This window comes from Liolophura sinensis, chromosome 1 (assembly GCF_032854445.1).
Source record: "Liolophura sinensis isolate JHLJ2023 chromosome 1, CUHK_Ljap_v2, whole genome shotgun sequence".
NCBI classification, from domain to species: Eukaryota; Metazoa; Mollusca; class Polyplacophora; order Chitonida; family Chitonidae; genus Liolophura; species Liolophura sinensis.
The window spans coordinates 73739331-73745769 of NC_088295.1; positions in this window are offsets into that span (position 1 = coordinate 73739331).

A 6439-nucleotide genomic window follows, 5' to 3' on the forward strand; every position below is an offset into this window, starting at 1 on the left:
AGTTAAACATATATACAACATTTATAAAATTTTGACTTCCGCGTACATTTGCTAGCTATATTATCAATTGGTAGCATCCCATCCTGTACAATGCTAGGACAAGAACGCCACTAAGCGTGTGAGCTAAAGTAGTACTTATTCGAGTGGCGAGAGGCAGAATCGTAGAAGATCTGTTTGAAGTTCCGACGTCCAGTTGGTAACGCCTGTTAATGGACAACCTGGCATAAATAACCTATGTGGCTAAACCAAGTACAGAACCCAGCCTTCTGCTCTCTATGGCCTCAGGTTATATTTCACGCTTATAGCTTCACTTCAAACGAAACTCAAACGTAGGTCATATCTCCGCATCGCGTTATAGCCGTGAAAAATGGGGTCATTCGGTGCGAAACTACAGATCGTACGTTCAGCGGTATTCCGCTTCCCACGAAAATGTTTATATACAAACACACGCGTAAAATCCATTGACTTCTTAACTCTAAACACGCTGTATGCAAATTGGCGCTGTTGGCGGTCTACTCGCAGAAACCATATAGAAAGATGTAGGCCTATCTTGAAATACATCAAAATTGACATTTTTACTGTTTTGTGAGACCATTGAAAATGTCTTGGTAGGACACACGTACTTATCTGTATTACAGCATCAACTCGAAATTATGAAGTATTTCTTCTATACCTGCTTGTTAATGCGTGAAATGCGCTACTGAAAATTGAAGGCCAGTAAATTTGTATGAATTGTCACGCAACGTTTGAAACAAAATGATTTATTTGCGGTACACGCATTATGTTTGGTCGCAATATAAACGTATTATGTAACTGGGTAGATGCTGTCGTGACAAAATTCACAAGTGAATCCGGAAAGCGTGCAGGGTGAGGTATAAAGAAAGGAGCAGTGTGAAACAAATTCGCTTAAAATAACTCTGAGGCGTTTATTTACGTTGAAAAGTCTTTGTTTGACTAAACTGAACGGGTCAATAAAATACCTGAATGCATTCACTGACCACGATCAAAGTGGTGTGAAATGGGCGGTCCGTACTTGTGAAATAGGTGTCTCAACTGACAGCAAATGGTCATCTGAACGTAGGTGCGGGCGACAGAGGAGGAAGGTAAGTAGAGATAACACTAGAACAAAAGTCAGGCTGGTCAAGCGGCGTAAATTTCGTTCGGTTATTTCAAACCGGTAACCCCAGTGCTCGCTGGTTTACATGCGCTTGACAAGAGGATCTACAAACTGATCGACGCCATATATATACGTGAAATATGCTTCAGTTCTTTGAAAAATCACTTTATGTCGGGAACAGATGCTTACTGTGGGGTCATAGTAAATAATGCTTGCTTATATGTTTATCTGAAAACCTGAGAAAAATGCTGTCGGCGTAATATTGTGAGCGATATTGCATCTTCCCTTTTTGGCAAAGGGTAAACAGATAACTATTTTACCTGGTGGTTTGCAGAGTGTACAATCTGATTGCGTGTGCACCTCACAATGTTAATTTAAAGTAATGCTTTGTGCCTCGCAATGTTAATTTTGGAAACAATTGGAAGCGAGAATTTGATAAAATACACAAATCCATTGTATGGGTACATTTGTAATTGGCTTATTTATTTTGGTGCATCAATTTTATATGTGGTACTTACTAACGATGCATTTCCTTCAACCTATGGATTAAATGAAAATCGATTCAATAAAGTGTATCAGACTTTACAGAAGAGATTATCGGGAGAAGCAATGAACGACGATACTGGCCAAGATAAGATACGTACATCGTTTCTGAACAAAAGGATAACAGTCACTTTTTCAAATAAGCAGCAAGTAAAAATTACCATTATACAATTCTTAAGACATAAATGAAATGATTTAATAGTATAGATCCATATGTCACGTTTTGGCAAAACGTAATGCTGGGTTTTGATAACAACTATCTATAACAGGAATTGCACCACTAGGGGAAGTCAGGTCAAAGTCTGGCAGTGTACGAGTCAAATTGCGACTAGTGGACCGTAGGCGCCCTCTGCCCCTGAGTTACATGACTTCATACTTCCCTCGCCTGGCCATCTAACCAAACCGCTCATCCTTATTAACGGTCCTTTAAATTAAGGGGAGAAATTTAATCTGCGACAAAATGCTTGGAAGCGTTTTTTTCTGACCCTTGGTGTCAAATGAAACTGCACATGAAATCGCACAATGGGCAGCAGGAATCTCACTATTTCTACGACTTCCCCTAATCAAGCCCTCGACGAGCGTCTTTTATTTGCCTTCCTGAAGGCGTATTTACGAGCTACCCGGCAAATTTATGTTTTTCCCGTCTATCAAGAAAACAGTGTGGGGATATGACCGTGTTCCGGTTGACACACCTTTGATCTAAGTGTTCTCAAGGTTCGGAGCTTGTCACCACATGCCAGCCGGCCACTCAAATTACCCCGCTTTGGAATCTCATCTGGTCAAATGAACCAAGCCATTAAACAACTTTGTTGAGAGATATATTTGTTAGAATAGCATTGCCGGAAAGATAACTCAACTAACTTGTAAAAGTCAAAGTTTGGGCGGTTTTTGGATGCGTTGTGTGTGGCTGTGACGAATATTTCCATATTTAAAGGGCTCATATTGGAACATCAGTACACGCAACATTACGAAGACCATCCTGTTGCATTCAATACGTTTCTTCCGCATTATACGGCAGGCCTTCGGCTCTCATTATAACTCCCTCTGAAGACAGCGTTTTCATCTTTCATTTCGTTTGTATGACAAGTGCAACCTTTAAGAGGAGGCGTTTAGCACTATGACGGGAGTAAAATTCTAATTGTCATTTAAGTTAACACAGTTTTAACATCACATTTATTTTACTCTCCACACATAGAAGTTTTCCTCTAACTCAACCATATTCACTACCTCATACAATGGACCGCAGACAGAAGATGGCGGCTTAACAATGGCATGATGTGACTTTTACAATTATGACCAGAGTTAAGCAGAGTTAACTCGCATAAATGATCTATAAAGACTCCGTGTGTGTGTCATAAACCAGATATAACGGAAGACGTTTTACTGTCCACTTTTAGCGATTTCGCCCCATGAGGTCGCTGACATTCGCCCCATAATGTGTAGCGGGACATCTTCACAAAACAGCAAAGCCACTTTATTATTAGCTTTCTTGCTTTATTTGGCCAGAAACGTATAACTCGCAATTAAGGATAATTTTCATCACATTAAAGAAAAAGCAGCATGTACCATATGTCATTTTATGTCTTCCTAAAACAATGACATTGGGATGCACTCACTTGATGTAGGAAGAATATATTTCTGTGTTGTATATTATCTCAATTTTCAGTGTATAGAAGTCAACATTACCACTTGGCGAGACCCTATCCCCTCCTCCTGCCCAGAAAAGAAATTATTCGCGTTTAATTTGTGCGTGTTGTATTCAGATATGTATGAGCGATCAATTACTATATTGTCAGTGGATCATGAACTATTTCAGCATAGTCTTATATGTTCATTTATGTATAAACAATTCGAAATAAATGAAATTCAACGTTTTGGAATCTCAACGTTTTGGGTCGTTGAAAATTAAGTATACTTGAAAAGTGTAAAGACAGTCCCGTCGGAAAATGGAGTTTTGGGGCTAAAAAGTGTGAATAATGTTAAGGTTTTAAGTTTGAATTTGGTCAATAAAAGCTTTGTGGCATCGGCCTAGTATGTAATGGAAAATAAAATTTGTCTCTCTTTTAGACACCTTTCGCTGATATATATTTAGTGCCTATACCTACACCTTCGGTGTGTATACCTGACAACTGTGTCCAGCCTAGAGTAGGACCCGCCACCATTTAAAGGTGTTCAGTATTCCTAATTTTTTCACCTAAACCTAAAATCTTCACACTTTCAAAATAAGTTCATAGATGCATATCCATTCGATTTATGTTTTTTTATTTGATTGGTGTTTTACGCCGTACTCAAGAGTAGAGCATTGTGGTGGACTGCTCTTTCACATTCCATAAATAGATACAGATATGAGTCATATAAAAAGGAACTAAAATTTGGTACCATCGTACAGAACACACCTTCTGTGTTGTCAAGTCTAATTCGTTGTGTTACTGTCATAAATACTTATTGGAAAAGAAACAAAGCCATGTGGCGACAGATTGGGGCACATAATACGCCTGTTCAATGGAACAGACCCGACTTCAAGGTGAATTAAAAGTACATACCACAAAAGCAACTGCAAAACATTACTTTACGGTAATATTAGATAATTATATTTTATTATTTTCCACTTCGTGTCATTTACTCTGTGTGCATTAACTATTTAATGAAACAGTTGTGATGCGCGTGGTGTAGTTTTAGCAGAGGTCCAAACACACGATCTAGATTGCCTTCAATACAAGTCCATTTTCTATTTGTATTTTGTCAGGGCAGGATAAACGAGCTGGGTGTATTCGGGATATTTACTTGAACATTGCCATATCTTCTCATATAAGTCGTCGTTTGAAGATGAAAGAAATAACCGTGTATGTCTCACCTGAAATAATGATGACGTCAACACACGCTAATCGCACATGACACATTTTAATACTATACCTTGAGCGCTCCATCTCTTAAGAGTAAATAGGACAAATTAAATCACATGGGAAACGAATATAAAATCGGGAGTAAGGCAGTTCTGTCTTTATTTCACACATGCACTTGCAAAATGAATTCTCCAAACAGACGACGGTGACTCAAAACGTTGCACTTAGCTTTTACTCGTTTGTTAGTCCAAACATATCCGGCCTGAGCTTAGAGTGGTATCAGTTCTGATACACGCTATTCCCTACTGACGACAGATTTTGCGGAATGAAGAAATAAAAGTGGTATAAAACTTGGTCGGCCTGCTTTAGATGTTTCCAAAAGCGCCTTTTAAGCCCGAGTTTACGACCACTGTGACTTTGGTTCGCTTTGAACGACAAGCTACTTGCTTTACTTTGCCGGTTGCTTCTAACTTATTGTTCCTTTTAACGATATTGCAGAGAACCTAGCTTTCTATAGTAAATCTGAATGGACGCATCTGAAAACCGACAATTAAGTTTCCCCACGTGCCCGAATTTCATAGCTTAAGTATTGTCCAGTTAATGATTCGTCATCTCTCGAAAAACCATAAAATCTACCATGAAACGAGCGACGTGAGGTGCGGGAGTAAGGCCGGCCCGACAGCCGAGCGACCCCCGTCCTGTCCACCCTCTAACCCATGAGCTCTTGGTCAACGTTCTTTCACAAATTAAAATCATAAAACCGCTCAACAAGGAATGTTTTTATCAACGGCCGACGTTTTCTGCAATTGTCTTGTAGATGCGCGTCGGTAAAACACAATGCAATAAGACGGGGGTTCCAAAGAAAGACCTCGTATGTGCAAGTTTTGAGTTACCCCAAGCGTTTCGGGACGGACTGCCGTTTAATGGTATATTTACAACTGACTAATTGTTTTCACGGCACATTTCATTCGGAGCGGCGTGTTTAAGGTTTTGACCGTCTTTTGTGAACCTACCACCACGACCAAATCCTACCGTGTTTTGTCTCGACCTACGGTCATTATGTGTCTCTTGCCGAAATGGCCACAATATGACCATAAAGTGCCTTTGTGCAAACACAGGCGGTGTTGCTACGGACACCTTGGGTAAGTAATGGGGACTGTATAAGTGGTCACCACTTACCTAACTGTTTGTTTGTGCAACATAAAAAAGGCGAACAAACACTTGTCATGTGAATGTCACCTATCAGCCTCATTGTACGACATGGAACGCATTCGGCTAATTTTCTAGCAATTTATCTGAAAGTTATAAAAGTGTTGTAACGTCCTTTGTACTTTATGCCGTGCGAGACGGGGCGTGGCGAGGGCGGATAGGAACTGAAATGTGTCAACAGTCGAATGCAGGCCAGACTTTAATAATGACGATATCAAAGTAGCCAGGACAAATACATATCTTTTCAAAACTTGATTGAAGTACTATACATACTAGACAAGTTACACATCACATCAACAACTTTAGAATAAGCAAACAATAAAAAAAAAAATAAACAATAAAACTATATTTTTTAGCATCCTCTTCATATATGTTTTTTAAAGCCGAAAACTTTTTATTAGTAATTTTACATTTAGAAGTTTTTATAAGCCACTTCTCATCCTAACAGCACGTAATAAGCAATTATTACGAATCTTCAAAGATGTATATATGATTATATACAACTTACACGCCCAACCATTATTCATATATATATATATATATATATATATATATATATATATATATATATATATATTGGCTGTAAGCAGGACTTGGCTTCTTATCCCGTGCATATTAGCATACTAGTATTCCATGATTGGATTTCCATCCACAGAGCCAGAGAAGATCAGTATCCGTCGAGAGAAAGGATTCATCCTCCATTTATGTACAATACAAAAGATTTAGT